A 22,224-nucleotide genomic window follows, 5' to 3' on the forward strand; every position below is an offset into this window, starting at 1 on the left:
AGTTTGCTGCTGGTAGTTTTCTGTGGTAATCAGCTTGCTTGGAATATTTCCAGGTGTTTAGTATTGGCACCCAGTACCAGAAGCGAAGCCATCCACAATTTCCTTCTTAGGAATTTTATTTGGTAGACTGAGTGGCTGCCCAAATACATTAGTTTCTCACAAAGGAACTGAAGATACTGAGTGACAGCAGGTGCAAGTTTCTCCAGCATGTTAGATATCAGAGGGTTTCCCCTCAGTAAAAAAGCAGCCATAGAGTGTCGAGGAAACTTCACACAGACTTTTTGTAGCCAGGGCTGCTTCTCGGCAGGGTTGGACGGGCCCACCAGAGAATCCCCAGGTGGGCCCTGGCTTCTCCATTAGGAGAGTTCATGATAGCGCAAACTTTGCAGCTGCTATGGGGCTCTTGAGTGGGGGAGAAAGGTGGGCCCTCAGAATCAAATCCTCTGGTGGGCCCAATGTTCTTCAGACTGACACTGCTTCTCGGTGAGAGTTGTATTTCACCACAGCCATATTCTTTAGCTCGGTGAAGGGACTGGCATAGAGGGAAACCGTATCTACTCTGGCTGTCATTTCTCCGCCACCAGGTTCCGGCCATTGTCACACACGACCATGCCTGGCTGTATGTTCAGTGGTGAGAGCCACAGATGAGGCTGCTATGTTACAGCTTTCAACAACTCTGCAGCAGTGGGCGGTTTGTCACCTAAGCATTAAGCATGTTATCTTCAGCACAGCCTGTTGCCGCTTGGCCAAGGCAGTGCTGCAGTGCTTCCAGCTTGTGACTGATGTGCTAATTTCGGAGATGGAGGCCGAACAAGAGGAGGAGGTGCAGGAGCCGAACAATGTGATTACATTGAGGTTACATTGGCGAGTCTGGTTTTTATACTAAAGAAAGATCCTACTGTGTTTTAATTTTTTATTTATTTTACGTCTCATCAAATGTGTTTTGGAGTTGTTCCTAATTTTTGGCAGCCCTTGAAATTGCTGCATATGCAATAACAGTATAGGAGACCCACTCCTTAATAATGGGAAGGACAATTCAAATAGATTCTATATTCTAGAATATTAACTGTCTTATCTGAAATTCTTTTATGGGTGAGGTATAGCAGTATGGATAGCATATTACACCGATCCAGACAGGTATTATTGCCTTATACTGCGTGCTGCTGGTGCTGCCCAAAAACATTTAAAATCTATTCCATTCCCTATCGATAACGCTGTTAGCTGCATTTACAATAGGGACAGGTTCTGCTAGGTGGTATCATCACCAGCTACAGATGAGTGTTCATTCTGGTTGCATCAATGTCTTTCACCATCCATAACTTTTTTTTTTCTAATTTATTTGGCCTTATATACAAGTCATTACCCTGGAAAGAATGTTTCTAAACATTTTTTCCATTTTAGCTTGTTTTTTGTATGTTTTTTTTTATCAGTCCATAAAAGTGGCGTAATACTCTGACAACATTGATCACAGGTATGCTATTTGTCAGTGGCCATCTGTGAATAAGTTTTAACCCACAACCCCACAACTGCAATACTGTAAATGGACTGTAATATTTGATATGCCCACAAAAATTGCTGGATTATTAGGGCAGTCATATGGGATGTCTGATGTCCATGGTTTCAGGCAGCCATATTTAAAATCACACACCTCCAATGTAGATTGACGCCGCCTGAAGAAGGCAACGCCCAACACGCGGTCCATGTGTGGAAGTCCATAGAGTACAGTCCTCTGCCCAGGTATATATTCTTGCCAAATATGTATCCACACTTATTCTGTGTTACTATTAGGTGATCTCTTCATGTGGTGTTTATCCACATATATACACAATGACCTAATATTCCCAAGTGCCTTAAGTAATATAGACCTGACCTTTGGAGCTTATGGGATTTCAGCATGATGGCACTGGATAATAGACACTGAGCTACAGGACATTAGTTAAATATATATTTTTGTGGGCTTCCTTTCATTATGGACCGTGTTGATCCTACTTATGATGGATTTTTAACAATGTATGTATCTGCACCTCTCATACTAGATGTCTATTTCTGATTTTAATGAAATTATAAAAAAAGGTTAATTTTTATTATGAACACTTTTTGGGCTGTGTTTGATCACATGTTTTTTCTTCAATTGAATCCTTATGTATAGCGGTCTTCCCATACTTACATCATTGGGTGCAAGCTAGTTAGCTTTAAGTCTAGAATATTATGCACCTGTTGAGAAATTTATCTTGTATTATCTTTTCCGTGTTATGCATCGGTTTTTTGTTCCCAACAGTGATGGATTTTAGAGCCAAGGAACAGACATGGCTCGGCCAAATGGATCAGATGTTTGGCGTGAGCGGTGCGGAACCACGGGTAGAGGGCGATCAAAGTTGGGACAAACAGGTTCAGTCCATACAGGGTCTTTTGGTGAAACGCACGAAGCTGTGGTGGAATAGGGCATTTCTACAGAGGTACATCACCAACAAACTAATTCCAAGAGGACTGAGAGTGCGGGTCATTCCGACCTTTGTGGTAGATGATAACGACTTTATTTCTAATTGGGAGGCCCTCTGTAACACGTGCTCCCTGGGATTTATGCAGCTATTAATACAACATAACAGTAAGGCTATTTTAGCCCTCGATGAATCTATTGATGTAGCACAAAATTTACTTAGGACTACTTGCCCCAGTGATAAACTTCAGGAGTTTGATATACAAGTGGAAAAAAATCTTGACTTATGTGTTAAAAAACTACAGAATAACCAGTCATCCAAAATGGCAAGAGATCAACGTGATTTTACATCTAACACAGTATATAATTGGAGGAAACCCACTATTCAACCTGCGGTCGGACAACGATCATCTTCCATTACATCACTTTCATCCCTCAGTGATTCATCTGGTATGACGCCCCTATCTAGTACTACGAGGTCAGGACTGAGCTTTAAGAGGACACGTAACACCAATTTTCATCCATATAGATGCAGACTCTATCAACAGTCGCCCGTGGACAGTGGGGATAATAAGGTAATTAACCTGAGTAGCTATAAACTAACTGATACTGACCTTACATTGTTGAGTAGGGGTCTCTCCTTCTCACCTAAAAGTAATTTTGATGCTTTTACTGCTGTGAAAGACCTTCATTTGTTTGCAAGGTCTCTGCTGCTCAAAAAACATTTTTTTAATGATGAACAATTTAATCTCTTCCCGACAGAAGAAGAGCAGATAGCCTTGCGAACATTGGAGGAACTCTATAGTGAACATAATTTGGAAGAGGGAGGTAAGATCCCTACATCAATTAAGGTCAAATCTAAAAAATTCCCCCCAATGTCCACGTGCGCTAATATAGATCTGTTCATCCAAGTGGTAACGAAGGAGTTCGAACGCATTCCGCGCTACATACAGAGAGACAACCTCACTAGAGATGAGCGTGGTCACCTGAGAGCCCTTCAGAACCTCCCTGATGTAGTGCTGAAGCTGGCTGACAAGGGTGGCAACATTGTACTGTGGCCAAGGGATATGTATGAGAGGGAGGCCTTTAGACAGCTTAATAATCAAACTTGTTATAAACGTCTGACATTCAATCCTTTGGCCTCCTTTTCTCTTCAACTATCCAAAATCATCAATCAAGCGACAGTCAATGGGGTCATCACGAGGGAACTGGCTTCAGCACTACTAGTCAGCGAACCTATGGTGTCTACGTTTTATTTGTTGCCGAAAGTGCACAAAAACATGTTCTCACCACCTGGACGTCCTATTATTTCCGGATCCGGAAATTTCTTAGAAAATGTCAACCGATGGATTGATAGTAAACTTCAACCTTTGGTGGAATGTTTGCCATCATTCCTCTTAGATACAGGTGAATTACTCAAGAGAGTGGATGGGCTATGCCTAGATCCAGAAATGATTCTAGTGACAGGAGACGTAGAGTCACTATATACAAGTATTAAACCTGTAGATGGCCTAAGGGCATCTGCCTTTTTTCTCAAAACATCTAATTTATCTAGTGACATGATTAAGTTGGTGATGGACCTCCTGGAATTTTCCCTGACCCATAACTTTTTCACCTTTAAGGGATTCTTCTACCTGCAGCTCCAGGGCACTGCTATGGGCGCAGCTTTTGCGCCGGCATACGCTAATCTTTTCCTGGGGCTGTGGGAGAAGGATCTCACCCTGCCAGATCGGCGGGAGTCTATGGACCGCTTCCCCTTTTGGACGCGCTACATTGATGATATCCTGCTGATCTGGCAGGGTAGCCTTGAGGACTTGGTGGCATTTATGCCATCCCTCAATGACAATGATATGAACATTCATATCACATATATATGGGACAAGGACTCGGTAAATTTACTGGATGTGACCCTCACCAGAGATCGAGATAACTGCCTACAAACTAATATTTATAGAAAAGATACCTCCACGAACATGTTGCTTCATGCGACATCTTCTCATCCTCCCTATATGATTCAATCTGTACCGACTGGACAATTTCTACGTCTTCGTAGACTTTGTTCCAATGATAATGACTTCGTCAGACAGGCTGTAGACATGAAAAAAAGATTTTATGAAAGGGGATACAGTAAGCGTATGGTCAAAAGGGCATACCATCGGGCCAAGCATTCTGAAAGACATGACTTATTATATAAGGTTAAGACCCCCAAGGTGGAGAATAAAGTAAGATTTGTAACTAATTACCATGCACAGTTTGGACGGATGAGGGAATGCCTGAATAAGGCTTGGCCAATTCTAATGGTAGATCCTATACTATCAAAAATTCTTCCCGACCATCCGTCCATGACTGTGCGTCGCTCTAGAAATCTCTGCGACCATCTAGTACACAGCCATTACCAGAATGAACCGGAAACTACTATCTTTGGTGCCTCTAGTCCTGAGTGTGGAAGCTTTCCATGCGGTCGTTGTGTTGCCTGCCCTAACGTGGAACAAATAAATAACTTCTCCAATGCAGCTGGTACCAATATATATGCTTTCAAGAGTTGCATTACCTGTACCTCACGATATGTCATCTACTATGCCACATGTCCTTGTGGATTAATTTATGTTGGCCTAACAACTCGCCAACTTAAGGTGAGAGTAAAGGAGCACGTGCGGGGTATTTTGGCGGCCGTCGACTGTGTGAATGTGTCCACACTCAGGACTATACCGAGACACTTTAAACAATGTCATGACTGCGATAGTTCCCTTCTGAAAGTTAGGGGAATTGATACACTTAAGGTTGGAATCCGGGGAGGTAAACTAAGTGAACGTCTGGCTCAGTTAGAGTCCAGATGGATCTGGAAATTGGGAACAGTACATCCTTATGGACTGAACGAGAGTCTCAGCTTTGCTCCTTTTCTTTGATCCCCCTCTACCTGTCCCATACAATTGTTGATTTGATTTTGGTTTTAATTTCACTTTTATTCTTTTTAGTTTCATCCATCGTCATTACTTGCTGCATTCTTTTTGCAGTGATATGACTCTATGAAATTCGGCCTGCCACTAGTGATGAAGTGGGGAGAAGAAGAGTATTTTTACTTACCTGGAAACGTCTTTTGTCATACCTGTTCCTCTCAGTCTCCCATATATTGATATGCTATGGTTTTCTGACATGGATATGTCTGTGTATGTTTCATGTTAATATTCGAGCCTTACGTTGCCGTATATACTTGGTGGAGGTCCCAGGCAGAACCATATTGGCTTTGTGGTCTGGGTTGGGGAGTCCCGCCAACTGTTTGTGTGGAAAATCCGCACCATTTTTAACTGTGCTTAGTATGGGCATGCACTTTATCTGGCAATTGTGCCCATGACAGATGGTTGCATATATATGACCCTACTTTAACAAATACGATAAAGCATGACTGAAGATACGTTAGATATTCGCATGACTATAAATATGGTGACTTTGGACCTGCTAGTATTGTTCTGCGACCTATGGTGGATTCTTATCTGTAAATTATACTATACCATAGATATATTTAATGTACTACAAATATATGGCTTGTCAGTAATGGAATCACCCATGAGCCGCAGCGGTACATGAAATTAATTGTATTACTATATATGAAATATTGTTCCAATATATGATGTCTGTATATGAAGAATTGTATGGGACATATTGACTGGTGACCGTTTAGGATGTTGAGTTAACCATATGAGAAATGGATATCAGGGGGTGATAGTTTGCTGCGAGATATGTATTGCCATATGTTCGTGTATGCACTATATGTCGGAGGCCGTGTGGACTGGTACGCGCTGGTGTCGGTGGTTGTCATGGCGCCCAGTGCTGCTTGGCGTCTCGATGCAAGGACCTGTGGAGTCACGTGGGCCCACGTGACCACCGCGTGATCCACCGTATGACGCCGACGTCACTGGTTGCCCTGGCGACGGCGACGCTATGCACGTCAAGAGAAGTCCTCCCACCTCATCCCATTGGCCGGCTCCATATTTAAAATCACACACCTCCAATGTAGATTGACGTCCCCTGAAGAAGGCAACGCCGAAACGCGCGTTGGGGAGGACGCGCGGTCCATGTGTGGAAGTCCATAGAGTACAGTCCTCTGCCCAGGTATATACTCTTGCCTAGATATGTATCCACACTTATTATGTGTTACTATTAGGTGATCTCTTCATGTGGTGTTTATCCACATATATACACAATGACCTAATATTCCCAAGTGCCTTAAGTAATATAGACCTGACCTTTAGAGCTTATGGGATTTCAGCATGATGGCACTGGATAATAGACACTGAGCTACAGTACATTAGTTAAATATATATTTTTGTGGGCTTCCTTTCATTATGGACCGTGTTGATCCTACTTATGATGGATTTTTAACAATGTATGTATCTGCACCTCTCATACTAGATGTCTATTTCTGATTTTAATGAAATTATAAATAAAGGTTAATTTTTATTATGAACACTTTTTGGGCTGTGTTTGATCGCATGTTTTTTCTTCAATTGAATCCTTATGTATAGCGGTCTTCCCATACTTACATCATTGGGTGCAAGCTAGTTAGCTTTAAGTCTAGAATATTATGCACCGATTGAGAAATTTATCTTGGTTTCAGGCAGTCACCTAATAGTATGATATTTGTCAGCGACCAAGTGTCAATTGGTTCAACAAAACACAGGTGGCTGACCTTAAATGGAGTGGAATATTTGGCACGCTCCACAAAATTTCTGTATTATTACTGCAGTCATATGGATCACGTGTGTCTGATCATTGTAAAAAGTTCCTCTGCTTCCACAATACAGTAGTGTGAATACAAGTAAAAAAATCTGGCTGTATTCTGCAAACAAGCAAATGGAGCAGTAAAATGGTGAACACTGACACACTGATACAAACTGTGAATGGAGGACAATATTTTCCACTTTCACTACAAATAGCTGGATTTGTACCAGAGTTATATGTGATACATCTGACGGACACCCACGGTTTTAAATAGCGGGCCTCTAGTTTACTAATACTATTCTTCACAGCGACCCCATGTGAATAGCTTCACTGACACACTGCTACAAAATGTAAATGGAGGTCAGAAATGGCTGAATTTGGAACGCAGTTATGAGATGCGTCTGACAGAGAACCACGGTTTTAAATAGCGGGCCTGTAGTTTACTAATACTATTTTTCACCGCAACCTCATGTGAATAGCTTGACCGACACACTGCAACAAACTGTAAATGGAGGCCGGAAATGACTGAATTTGGACCACAGTTATATGTGATATATCTGACGGACAACCACAGTTTTAAATAGCGGGCTTGTAGGTTACTATTTTTCACAGTGACCACATGAGAATAGCTTCACTGACACACTGCAACAAACTGTAAATGGAGGCCAATATTTTCCACGTTCGCTACACATTTCTGGATTTTTATCGCTGTAATATGGAAAAGATCTGGCTGTATTCTACAGTGCTAACAAGCAAATGGAGCAGAAAATGGTGTACTCTGGATTGCTTTTTAAGCAAATAATCAGGATTAAGATAAAAAAAATTAGCCCTGGCACCTGATACCTGAGCCTATGTCTACGAATATCTGTAACAGCAGGATCAGTCAGACCGTGCAATGGACCTTCTTGTGCTGTATGCACTGCAGTTTTCCACATACCCTGCCTGCCTTGCTTTTTAAGCTAATTACCAGGATTGAGATAAAAAAAATTAGTTCTGGCCCCTGATATCTGGGGCTATGTTTACAAATATCTGTAACAACAGCAGCAGTAGACAAAATGTGCAATGGACCCTCTTGTGCTGTATGCACTGCAGTCTGCCACAAACCCTGCCTGCCTAACTCCTGCTATCACCACTGAATATATGCAGCTGGATTAGTCCTCAGAATAACTGTTAGTTCAGATGTATATATGCTGTGGAATACTTTTACTATCTATAAACAAGCAAATCTCTCCCTGACTCAGCAGCAGCTCTCCCTACTCTGCCTGTTTCCGGGGTAGACTGTGACGAGCCTAGCGTCACCGAGTCTTAAGTAGACCCGATGATGTTATGCGGCCAGCCAATCACTGTAATGCCGCAACCAACATGGCTATGGCATTACAGTGCGTGGCAAGCAATCCCTGCATGTTCATTGGCTCTCTAAAGAGCACCAAACATGCAGGGCGGAGACCCGAGCTCCCGCCCGAGCAACCCGGAAATACTCGACGAGCGCCGAGCTTGACGAGCACAGTGATGCTCGGGCGAGTACCAAATAGTGGCAAACATGTTCGCTTATCACTATTTTCTATCTCTTATTCCCACGGTGGACAGGCCTAATAAAATGGGGCAGTACCAGAAGGCCCTTGTTGCAAAATTATTAAAAAAATTTCCATCTGAAAATGCTGGCGGCAGAGGTCACAGTTCGTTGGACAACCAAGGAGTACAGGCGAGAGAGATACAAATCCAATCCAGAGGCAGGGCAACACTGTCAAAGTTCTGGGACAGTTTTCTCAGACCCTCCCATCGCACAGGCCCTGATTCCCGGGGTACTCTCACAAGGAGGGAAAAGTTTGGGAAGATACTGAAGGAGTACCAACATCCTCCGTGATTCCTCCATGCAAAACCAGGTGAGGAACAATCAGAGAAAAGGTATAATAGAAACAAGTGCACCAATTCTGCATTTATCACCCATTCCTTTGGCTCCCACTCCTGAGAAAAAATACTGACCGAATACTGACCAAATACTGATAGTGGGGCCATGGCATAAGGCAGAAAGTTCCAAATGGGGTAGATGGATTATGCAGATGGTTAAGATATAACAGATGCTACTGAGTATAATGAGTGTCAGCTACCATTGAACTAAGTCCCAATCTCAAAAGCAGATGTCATATAGTGCAGTAGATGAGTTCAACAAATCAGGTACTTAATACACCCAGAATAGAGACACTTGTGTCCTTTGGTATGTTGTATCCAAAAAGTCTTAGTCTTAATAATCCTCATGGGCTAGAAGTAGAAGATGGAGAGTATTGTACCTCGTTCTGATGGCGGATGGCGGATCACCCTTCCGCATGCAAGTACTTGATTCAGGAGGATACCATATGGTGGAGCGATGTCTCGGCCGGCGGCATTCACTCTGTTCGACTCCTCCGATGTCTCTACACTGTCTAAAGCATTACATAAGATATACAGTGGGTACGGAAAGTATTCAGACCCCTTTAAATTTTTCACTCTTTGTTTCAATGCAGCCATTTTCTAAAAAGTTAATTTTTTTTTCTCATTAATGTACACTCTGCACCCCATCTTGACTGAAAAAAAACAGAAATGTGTAAATTTTTAAAAAAATTTATTAAGAAAGAAAAACTGAAATATCACATAGTCATAAGTATTCAGACCCTTTGCTCAGACACTCATATTTAAGTCACATGCTGTCCATTTCCTTGTGATGGTTCTACTCCTTCATTGGACTCCAGCTGTGTTTAATTAAACTGATAGGACTTGATTTGGAAAGGCACACACCTGTCTATATAAGACCTCACAGCTCACAATGCATGTCGACCAAATGAGAATCATGAGCTCAAAGGAACTGCCCAGTGAGCTCAGAGACAGAATTGTGTCAAGGCACAGATCTGGCCAAGGTTACAAAAGAATTTCTGCAGTACTCAAGGTTCGTAAGAGCACAGTGGTCTCCATAATCCTTAAATGGGAGAAGTTTGGGACCACCAGAAGTATTCCTAGACCTGGCCTTCCAGCCAAACTGAGCAATCGTGAGAGAAGAGCCTTGGTGAGAGAGGTAAAGAAGAACCCCAAGATCACAGTGGCTGAGCTCCAGAGATGTAGTAGGGAGATGGGAGAAAGTTCCACAAAATCAACCGCAGCCCTCCACCAGTCAGGCCTTTATGGCAGAGTGGCCCGACGGAATCGTCTCCTCAGTGCAAGACATATGAAAGCCAGCATAGAGTTTGCTCAAAAACACATGAAGGACTCCCAGACTATGAGAAATAAGATTCTCTGGTCTGATGAGATGACGATAGAACTTTTTGGTGATAATTCTAAGCGGTATGTGTGGAGAAAACCAGGGACTGCTCATCACCTGCCCAATACAATCCCAACAGTGAAACATGGTGGTGGCAGCATCATGCTATGGGGGTGTTTTTCAGCTGCAGGGACAGGACGACAGGTTGTAATTGAAGGAAACATGAATGCAACCAAGTACAGAGATATCCTGGATGAAAACCTCTTCCAGAGTGCTTTGGACCTCAGGCTTGGCCGAAGGTTCACCTTCCAACAAAACAATGACCCTAAGCACACAGCTAAAATAACAAAGGAGTGGCTTCAGACCAAATCTGTGACCATTCTTGACTGGCCCAACCAGAGCCCAGACCTAAACCCAATTGAGCATCTCTGGAGAGACCTCAAAATGGCTGTCCACCAACGTTCACCATCCAACCTGATGGAACTGGAGAGGTGTGAAAAACTTGTTGCATCATTCCCATGAAGACTCATGACTGTAATAGCTCAAAAAAGTGCTTCTACTCAATACTGAGCAAAGGGTCTGAATACTTATGACAATGTGATATTTCAGTTTTTCTTTTTTAATAAATTTGCAAAAATTTCTACATTTCAGTTTTTTTTTCAGTCAAGATAGGGTGTAGAGTGTACATTAATAAGAAAAAAAATTAACTTTTCAGAATTTACCAAATGGCTGCAATGAAACAAAGAGTGAAAAATTTAAAGGCGTCTGAATACTTTCCGTACCCACTGTAAGGCAATTGCCTAAAGTATATATAGCGGAGAAAATAAGTATTTGATACAAAGCCAATTTTGCAAGTTTCCCACATACAAAGAATAGAGAGGTCAGTAATTTTTATCGTAGGTACACTTTAACTGTGAGAAAAAAAATCTAAAAATAAAAACCAGAAAATCACATTCTATGATTTTTAAATGATTAAATTGCATTTCATTGCATGAAATAAGTAATTGATCACCTACTAATAAGCAAGAATTCTGGCTCTCACAGACCAGTAATTTTTCTTTAAGAAGCCTTCCTACTCTGCACTCATTACCTGTATTAATTGCCCCTGTTAGAACTCATTGCCTGTATAAAATACACCTGTCCACACACTCAATCAATCACACTCCAACCATGGCTAAGACCAAAGAGCTGTCTAAGGACACCAGCGACAAAATTGTAGACCTGCACAAGGGTGGGATGGTCTACAGGACAATAGGCAAGCAGCTTGGTGAGAAAGCAACAACTGTTGGTGAAATTATTAGAAAATGGAAGAAACACAAGGTGACTGCCAATCTTCCTCGGTCTGGGACTCCATGCAAGATCTCATCTCGAATCAGCCCAGAACTACATGGGAGGACCTGGTCAATGATGACCTGAACAGAGCTGTGACCACAGTCTCAAACATTATGACTGTGTTCGAAAGGGTACAAAGCGTGAAAAACTGCTGCCGGAGATGTGGGCAGAGGTGCTGGCCCCCTATCTGACTTGCGAGCCCCAAAAGGCTTATTATGACCTGGCTTTACTGGATGCCCAGGAATATTCAAAGTTAAAAACTAAGATACTGGCATGTTCAGGGGTGACTATGTCTGTTCGAGCTCAAAGGGTCCACTACTGGGCATATTGCGGTGATAAACCCCCTCATTCCCAAATGTTCAATCTCCTGCATCTGGTACAGAAGTGGTTGAAGCCAGAGTCCTCTACCCCTGCCCAGATGGTAGAACGGATGGTGATGGACAGGTTTATCCACTTCCTCCCCAGACTGGTGCAGACCTGAGTTGCCCAGGGGGATCCACAAAATGCGGACGACCTGGTTGGCCTAGTAGAAAAGTATCATGTGGTTGACAGGTCCCTAAGGGAGCTGGGCGGAGTTGCATCCCCATATTGGGGTACCCAGAAGGAGCCTGAACCTCTACAGAGGATTAGTAGAGCCACAACTGGGAGAAGTCCAAGGTCTCAAGGGGTTGCTGAGGGGTTGCAAAAGGCCGCTCGGAAAGACATGATCTGCTGCAGATGTCCGTTGTCCTATGTCCTCCGAGCAGATGGACTGCAGTCTAGGGAGGTGCTGTTCGTACTATGCCTATCCTGCCTGCAGTGTGGATTATCAGGCCATTGAGGGACCACAGACATGTTCTGTGACCATAAATGGGGTACTGGTGTCAGGACTTTTTGACTCAGGGAGTTTGGTGACTCTGGTAAGGGCCACATTTCCCTACCAGTTGAACCCCGGGAAAAATGTGGGCATCCGCTGTATTCACGGGGACGTCATGGACTACCCTGTGGCCAGAGTGACTATAGAAATGAACCGTGGGGTTGAGTCCCGTGAGGTCGGAGTGGTTAAGGACCTGCTACACCTGGTTATTATAGGGCAGGACTTTAGCCTGTTCTAGGACTTATGGCGGAAAGCATCATTGTTCATTTCTGCCGGTCTTGCCCTACCTGTCAACTAACTGCTCCAGTATCCTACTTCCGCAATCCCCTAGTGCAGTTGCCCATTATAGAGGTCCCATTTGACAAGACTGCCATGGATCTTGTCAGACCCCTAGTTAAGTCAGTCAGCGGTCACCAATACATTCTAGTGGTGATGGACTACACGACACAGTACCCGGAGGCGGTACCACTGAGAAAATCCTCTACCAAGAGTGTAGCCCAAGAGCTGGTACATATTTTCCTCTCGGATGGGCCTGCCAAAGCAGATCCTGACAGACCAAGTAACTCCTTTTATGTCCAAAGTGATGAGGAAGTTGTGTAAGGTTCTCAAAATTACACAACTCAGGACATCAGTATACCATCCGCAGATGGCCTGCCTTGTGAAGAGGTTCAATAAGACCCTAAAGTCCATGCTTAAGAAGGTCGTGGAGAAGGATGGCTGACACTTGGATTGCCTACTAGTGTTGAGCCACCCCCGTAGTGTTCGAGTTCGGTTCGGTTCGTCGAACACCCGTGTGTTCGCCGAACTGTTCGTCGAACTGTTCGTCGAACACCTTCGAACACCGTTAAAACCAATGGCAGGCAAACAAAAACACATAGAAACACATAGAAAACACCTTCAAAGGTGTCCAAAAGCTGACAAACTGCTCAGAAGACACAACTAACACATGGAAAAGTGACAAGTACATATAGTCATGCGAAAAGAAAAGAGGTGGAGGAGTAAAAGGAGGGGGAGACACAGATATAGGCATGTCATGCCCTTCTAAAATCCAAAAAGTGAGAAGCCGACACGTTCAGTCCGCTCCTGCCCGTGCCACCTCCGCGTCGCCGGGTTTGTGCCAGAGCCGCGGTGGACCCTGACGGCCAGCCCCCCTCTCCCAATACTGGTGCCTGTCCGCTGGTGGGTCGAGCGAGCCCCACTGTGGTGGAGGCAGCTCTAAGCTTTTTAATTTAAATTGTCTCTCTAATTTGAATGAATACACTTTAAATCCATTTACAAGGATCTATTGGAGGGCAAGTCTCATGCCAGCAGCCGCGTAATTCCAGCTCCAGTAGCGTCCACTAAAGCTGCTGCAGTTAAAAAGCTTTTATAAGGATCGAGCTCGGCTGTCCACCGCAAGGCATCCTACTGCCAGTCCCAGCCCCTATGCCTTGGGGTGCCTCCTGATGCTCTTCACTGAGTATCCCGTGGTCCCGAAGCATTTCCTTTGAAAAAATTAAGTGTCCAAACTACAGGTGGTATAGCTTGCTTAACAGCCGGGATAATCCGCTGACTAGCAGACACTGCTACTAGGCACAAAGTATTTCCTGGGCTAGATGCAGTTAAAAATTTGTAATTAGATACTCTCGTTGGATGCTGAGAAAGCATTCCATAGAGTCTCCTGGCACGCCATATATGATTCTCTTAAAAAGCTTGGGGTAGGGGTCTAGGGGACCATTTTATAGCCAAAATCACGGCCCTGTATCGCAACACGTCACCTAGGCTGAAGATAAATGGAACTGTAGCACCCTGAGGGCTCGGTTGCTACAGAGGTATTGCACCTCACCCAGAGGATGTGATATCTCACTCTCAGGTAAGGATGTAGTGTGGATCAGGACCCGACACCTGCATGCATTACACCACATTGCCATGGGGCAGGGCGACCATTATGCCCCTGAGATGGGCACGACAGTCCCTGTCCCTGGCTGGAGTGGGGGGAGGGAACACTGAGGAAGGGGAACCCTGTAGTGCAGGAGCAGGGAGGAAGCAGTTCCTGGGTGAATTGAGAAGGGAGTATAAAAGGTGGGCACCATCTTAGTTCAGTGCAGAGAAGTCTGACCAGAAGTGGCAGGGAGCAGGGGCTCTGCATGAGCTCTGCTCCGGAGGCGGGCCTAGTAACAGAGGCCCAGGCCTGGAAGAGGGAGAAGGAAGGAAGAGGAGCGGAGAAGGCTCCAGGAACGAGGAATGAAGGGATCCCAGGGGTGCGGACGGGCGAGTCGCCACCGCACGCCCGAATCCACCTGCGTGGAGGGGTCAGGCCAAAGGGGGAGACCGGTCCCCGAACTAGTGGAGGCAGGAAACGACCCTCAGCTAGAAACCGGAGGCTCTGACATTTTATGTGGCGCAGCCCCTCGCTACACCCACTAGGAAGGCACCACATAGGGTCAGGGAAACTGGCGCCAAGTTTACCAAGAGGAGGCCCGAGGCAGCCGGACAGAAGTGTTGGTAAGAAAGGCCAGACAAAGGACACACAAAGGGGGTCCTGTGAAGTGCTCCAAAGTTATCTGGGAGTTGTCTGAGCCCCTCACCTGGTGAGCACAGTACGACGTGGGCAGCCGTTACCTGCAGACGTGGTCTGGATAATAAGAACTGTGAGTAAAGGCCCTGGACTGCATCACTGACTCCGTGTCGTTACTGCTGCTGCCCTGCACCATCACCCCCATCCTCCGCATACACTGCCCTGAGGCTATACTCCTCCCGTGGGGAGTTATGCTACGCTCTGCTGCACCCACAACACCAGCCTCAGCGGTCTGCCCTGTAGCGGCGGTTCACTCTGACCGCAATCCACGGGTGGCGTAGTCGGACATTTAAACATCAAAACCACATAAATAGTTCCGCCACTGGTTTGACCGCCCTGAGCCACGGAACCGGGTCGCCGCCACGAAGACTACAACCACCAGCATCCACCAAAAAGGGTCCGGCTCCGGGTGTCCCAAGGCCCAGGGGGTGCGTCAGAACATTTTCATCACCTTTCACAATCACCAATGGGACAAGGCAGGGATGTCCTCTGTCCCCTCTCTTATACATCCTAGTGACGGAGCACCTGCTCTCATCAATTCGCCATAACCCCAATATTAGGTGGATTGAGGTGGGAGGCACCGAGTACAAGTGCTCTCTATTTGCTGATGATGTCCTAGTATATATCGCTCAATCACATATATCCATCCCTGCTGTTATGGCTGAAATAGATCACTTTGTTACATGGTAAAATTTTAAAATCAATGCAGCGAAGTCTGAGGCCCTCGATGTCTCCCTCCCCAAATCCATATAGGATTCCATCCAGTCCAACTTTCCCTTTGCCTGGCCCTCACAAGGTATCAAATACTTAGGAATTCCTATTCATAGAGACCTCTCCCATCTATGTTATCTTAATTTTGGGCCCTTTATTGAACAATTCCATACAGACCACGGTTGGCAAGTTAGAACTGTAAGATTCACTACGTGAACCACTGGTGTTTTGTGGAAAAGCACATGTACACTGCGTTCCAAATTATTATGCAAAAAGTGTTTAGGAGTGATAAGGGAAGAATTTGTTTGTTTGTCAGTTAAACTCATTGATGGTGATGTGTGTCAGGGCTCTTTATATCACTGTAAGCAATTGCAGACACCTGTGCTAATTAGTTTGGCAGGTGTGTCCAATGAAAGGCAAGACTACTTAAGAAGGCTCTCTCACATTATTAAGCAGCCTACATTTTCTGCCAAAATGGGAATGAAAAAGGATGTGTCGGCTGCTGAGAAGCAACAAATTGTGGAGTGTTTAGGTCAAGGCATGACTACAATCAACATTGTGCGATGATCAGGATGAAGTGTCTTGGCAATCAAGAAGTATGTAGCTGATTCACAGTACACACGTGTGCATGCTGATAAGGGCAAATTGAGGACTCTTTCCTACAGGCAATTACGTCAGGTTAAAAGAGCAGCGGCAAGAAAGCCTTGTCATAGCAGCAGACAAGTTTTTGAAGCTGCTGGTGCCTCCAACGTCCCCCGAACAACAAGATGCAGGGTCCTTCAGAGGTTTGCAGCTGTGCATACGCCATCCTGTCGACCTCCTCTATCCACTTCACACAAGCAGAAACGGCTCCAGTGGGCCAAACATTACATGAAGACTGATTTCAAAACTGTTTTGTTCACGGATGAGTGCCGTGCAGCGCTCGATGGTCCAGATGGATGGAGTGGAGGATGGCTGGTTGATGGACACCCCACGCAAACACGGCTACAGCGCCAACAAGGAGGAGGTGGAGTAATGTTTTGGGCTGGAATCATGGGGAGAGAGATTGTCGGCCCCTTTAGGATCCCTGAAGGCGCTAAAGATGAACTCCATAATGTATGTGGATTTTCTCAAACAGCACTTCCTGCCATGGTTCAAGAAGAAGAACCGTGTATTTCACAGCAAGATCATTTTTCTGCATGATAATGCACCATCTCATGCTGCACATAAAACATCTGCATCTCTGGCTGATATGGGCATAAAAGGGGACAAACTTATGGTGTGACCCCCATGCTCCCCTGACCTCTACCCCATTCAGAACCTTTGGAGCATCATTAAAAGGAGTGTCTATGATGGCGGGAGGCAGTTCACATCTAAGCAACAGCTCTGGGAGGGTATTCTGTCCTCATGCAAAACAATTGAAGCAGAAACCATCCAAAACCTGACAAATTCAATGGACGAGAGAGTTCAGAAGCTCCTTTCGAACAAGGGGTCCTATGTGAAAATGTAACATCACCTACAATAAAGTTTTGAGTTGAAAACTGTTTGATTTCAGTTTCTAACAACCTGCTAATGCTTATAATTTCAAAAATGACCATTTTTTTGGTCTTTATTAAAATGAAAAGGTTGATCGAAAAGTTTGGGGGATCTAAGAGTGTGGCAACCCAGTAGTCATGATTACTTCGAATTCTGACAATATGAGGGTCATGCTGCAGGTAGTGCAGCAAGAAGGCACTTATGTGTCTTGCGCATCTCGGAGCCCCAAAATTATTTTCCGGGCTAGATGCAGCTAAAAATTATTTTTAATTTTAAATCTGGTGAAGCTTTAGTATAGATGGCCTAATAGGATCAGTGCTGCACACTGCTACAAAGCCCAAATTATTTTCCAGTCAAGATACAGATAAACATGATTAGTAATTTTAAATCTGGTGGAGCTTATTATAGATGGCCTAATAGAATCAGTGCTGCACACTGCTACAAAGCCCAAATTATTTTCCAGCCAAGATACAGATAAACATGATTAGTAATTTGAAAGCTTAAAACGGTTGGTAGGGTGATTTTAACCAATCATCAAGCTTTTACTCTCCCCAGGATGACACAGGGGTAGAAAAGTCGTTTCGGATCCATGATTTGTTCTTCTTTATGAACGTGAGTCTGTCTACATTATCAGTGGAGAGCCGCGTGCGCTTATCTGTCAGCACACCACCAGCAGCGCTGAACACACGTTCAGACAGAACGCTGGCTGCGGGGCATGACAAGATCTCCAAGGCGTAAGTGGCTAGCTCCGGCCATTTATCCAGATTGGAAGCCCAAAAAGAGCAAGGGTCCAGTGACACAGTCATGGCTTCAATGTTTACTTGGAGATACTCCTGTACCATCGTCTCTAGGCGTTTACTATGTGTCAGACTTCTTGTCTCCTGTGGCCTTGCAAAGGATGGGCTAAAAAAGTGGTGAAATGATTCCGCAAAATTGATGTTACCAGCAGATACTGTGGTTCTGTTACGGTTTGAGTGCTGAACACTTGACGGTCCCACGGTTGGCAAGTTGGAACTGTGAGATTCACTACGTGCACCACTGGTATTTTGGGGAAAAGCACATGTAAGATTCTGCAACAGTCTCTGCTGATACTCCTGCATGCGTGCATCCCTTTCTATGGCAGGAATAATTTCTGCAAATTTACTTTTGTACCAGGGATCTAACAGTGTGGCAACCCAGTAGTCAGGATTATTTCTAATTCTCACAATTCGAGGGTCATGTTGCAGGTAGTGCAGCAAGAAGGCACTCATGTGTGTTGCGCATCCAGGAGCACCAAGTCCCTGTTGTGTTGGTGGCGAGGTAACAATCATGCTTCCTTCCTCTGTCCTCTCCCCCCAACCTCGCACAACAGAAATGTGATCAAGGTCTCCCTCATCTGATGAGTCTTCCATCAGTTCGTCCTCCACTTCTTCCTGGGCTCCTGCACCTTCCTCACTAGTTTGGCTGCTACCATGCGCCCTGGTAAAACCATCTCCCCCACCCTCACATGCCTGCCGCCTTGGTGCTGCCGACCGTCTGGGCCTTGCAGATGTTAGCCCTTCCGCATACAACTCCTCCTCCTCTACTTCCTCCACCTCCTCTTGTGCCACCACCTGACTCCGAATTCTGTTTAACATGTGCTCCAGCATGTAAATCACCGGAATAGTCATGCTGATAATGGCATCGTCAGCACTAAACATCTTCGTCGCCATTTCAAAACTGTGCAGAAGGGTGCATAGATCCCTGATCTGAGACCACTCCTCCAGCGTGATTTGCCCCACCTCTGGATCTCGGCCCAGGCTATACGTCAGAACGTATTGCACTAGGGCTTGTCGGTGCTGCCACAGTCGCTGCAACATGTGCAGAGTTGAATTCCACCGGGTAGGCACATCGCATTTTAGCCGGTGAAGTGGCAGGCCCAACGACTTCTGTAGAGATGTAAGTCGCTGAGCTGCGGGATGCGAACGGCGGAAGTGATCACACAGCGACCGTGCCCTCTGCAGAAGGCCATCTAGTCTGGGATAGTGGGCTAAAAATTGCTGGACAACCAGGTTCAACACGTGAGCCATACAAGGCACGTGTGTGACATTGCCCCGGCGAAGTGCCGCACCCAGGTTTGCAGCATTGTCGCACACGGCCTTCCTGGTTTCAGGTCCAGTGGAGACAACCATTCATGAAATTGGTTCTCCAGAGCTGACCACAACTCCTCAGCTGTGTGACTCACATTTCCCAGACATTTCAATGTAAAAACCGCCTGATGACGTTGAGCCCTACTGCCAGCATAGTAAGGAGGTGTGCAGGATCCCTTCTGCGCAGTTAGAAAGCTTGTGGCATGACCAGACAGGCTTTGGGTGCAGGTGGAAGACCGAGAGGAGGTTGAGGAGGCAGAAGCAGTGGAGGAACTTTGACATAAAGAGGATTGACGCACAACTCGTGGGGACGGCAAGACTTGGACAGCAGCCCCTAGTCCTGCTGTCGCCATAGTTACCCAGTGCCCAGTCAGCGACATGTAACGCCCCTGTCCATGCCTACTCGTCCAAGTGTCTGTGGTGAAATGCACCCTGTCACACACAGAGTTTCTCAAAGAAGCGGTGATGTTGTGTGCGACATGCTGGTGGAGCGCAGGCACACCTTTCTTTGAGAAGTAGTGCCGACTGGGCATCTGGTACTGGGGCACTGCGACGGACATAAGGTCTCGAATATCCTCTGTGTCCACCAGGCGGAAAGGCAGCATTTCTGAAGCCAAGAGCTTGCAGATGGTGAAATTCACCCTCTTAGCTTTCTTATGGCTAGGAGGAAATGGTCTTTTACTTGTCCACATCTGAGGGACCGAGGGCTGGCTATTGTGCTTAGACGGGGTTGATAAGGGTGTCCCCGGCAAACTGCCGGTCTGTGAGGAAGATGCAGGCGGACATGTTAGGTTGCCTTGATCCAAAGGTGGTGCTATCAATGTCGGACAGCGCTCAACACCAGCTGGTGTTACCACCTCCAAAGAAAATGATGACCTGCCAATCACGCTGGCTGTTGCGGGTAAAGAGGTGGCAGGTCTGCGCCCCAAAACAAGTGTGACTGCTGTCCCCCCAGTCACAGAGGATGAAGAAGCCGCGGATGCACAAGATATGGCAGACGGTGGTTGGCCCGGCCGGCTAGGCCGCATTGTAGCACACTGAGCTTCTCACTGCAACTTATGCTTCATGTCCATGTGCCGGTTCATGCATGAAGTACTCAAACTATGTATTTTTTGGCCTCTACTTAGCTTTTGCTGACAAATGTTACAGATAACACGAGTTGGGTCATCTTTATCGATCTGAAAAAATGCCCAGGCTATGCAAGGCTTAGCACCCATGCGACCTGAAGAGCCACCACGACTTGTGGTGAGAGGCAGAGTTGTGTTTGAGGATGCAGTTGTTGACGTGCTTCCAGTACTACGTCTCTGTCCAGGAAGGCGCAACCTGACCTCGTCGTCACTAGCATCTTCCTCCACCTCCTCTGCTGACCTCATCTCTTGGCTGACTGTGGCTTGACAGTAAGTGGGATCTCCAACCTCATCATCATCACCCTGTGCGTTATCACACCCGTCGTCCTCAGAGCCAACCTGTTCCTGCCCTGACAAAAAACTAAAGTTGTCGCTCCAATCAGGTATTTGAGTCTTACCATCGTCTTCCTCATTGTCTCCACCAACAGGAGTTACAGTTTGGGAATGAGGGTCTACATTATGGTCAGAACCTTCTGCGTCTGGTCCTGGATCCGACTCATAAAGATTCTGGGCATCAGTGCAGATCATTTCCTCGTCTGGATTCACAGAAGCGCTGGAGTCGACCTCTGATTCCCAGGCTATAGTATGAGTAAACAGCTCTGCAGACTCAACCATCTGTTCTACCTCATACTCAGACGGGCAGCTGGAGATTTGGGAGCTGTGAGGAAGCAAGTGCGATTGGGGTGACACCTTTGAGGACTGGAGTATTTGTGATGTTGAAGTTGATGTGGAGGAGAGCCCACTTAAAGGAGCATTTGATATCCGTTGAAGCACCTGCTGTTTTTGTGCCTCATCTGGAATTTGTAGCGATTGGCGTGGCCGTAAGAAAGGGATCTTATCACATTGTCCGCTAAAAGAAGTAGACATTTTAGTTTGGCTGGAAGATGGTCTTTCTTCTGCAGATGTTACTGTTGCTTTAACACCTACCCCACGGACAGAACCTTTTTTCCCCTTCCCAACACGCCTATTCCCCTTTCCACCAGCAGCAGGCCTTTTTCCACTCATTTTGGTGGTTAACTAATTCACAACTCTGGAGTTGTTTGCACAAAAAAACAATGGATGGGAACCGAGCAGAGCTGAGTGGCCAAACTGTGGTATTAGGCCAAAACTATTGGCTGGGTTAGATGCAGAAAAAAATTATATTCAATTTGCAACCTGATGGAGGTCAGTATAGATGGACTAATACAACAAGTCCCACACACAGCTAGAAGCCCAAATATTTTTTCAGAGGTAGATGCAGAAAATTTTTTTATTCAGTTTGCAACCTGATGGAGGTCTGTATAGATGGATTAATAGAACAAGTCCCACACACAGCTACAAGCCCAATATTTTTTCAGAGGTAGATGCAGAAAAAAAAATATTCAGTTTGCAACCTGATGGAGGTCAGTATAGATGGACTAATAGAGAAAGTCCCACACACTGCTAGAAGGCCAAATATTTTTTCAGAGTTAGATGCAGATAAAAATTATTTTTAATTTGCAACCTGATGGAGGTCAATATAGATGGACTAATAGAACAAGTCCCACACACAGCTAGAAGCCCAAATATTTTTTCAGAGGTACTGTAGATGCAGATAAAAATTATTTTTAATTTGCAACCTGATGGAGGTCAGTATAGATGGACTAATAGATAA

The sequence above is a fragment of the Phyllobates terribilis genome, unplaced genomic scaffold (genome assembly GCF_046119375.1).
Source record: "Phyllobates terribilis strain yellow unplaced genomic scaffold, ASM4611937v1 Scaffold_1__5_contigs__length_1240528914, whole genome shotgun sequence".
NCBI lineage: Eukaryota > Metazoa > Chordata > Amphibia > Anura > Dendrobatidae > Phyllobates > Phyllobates terribilis.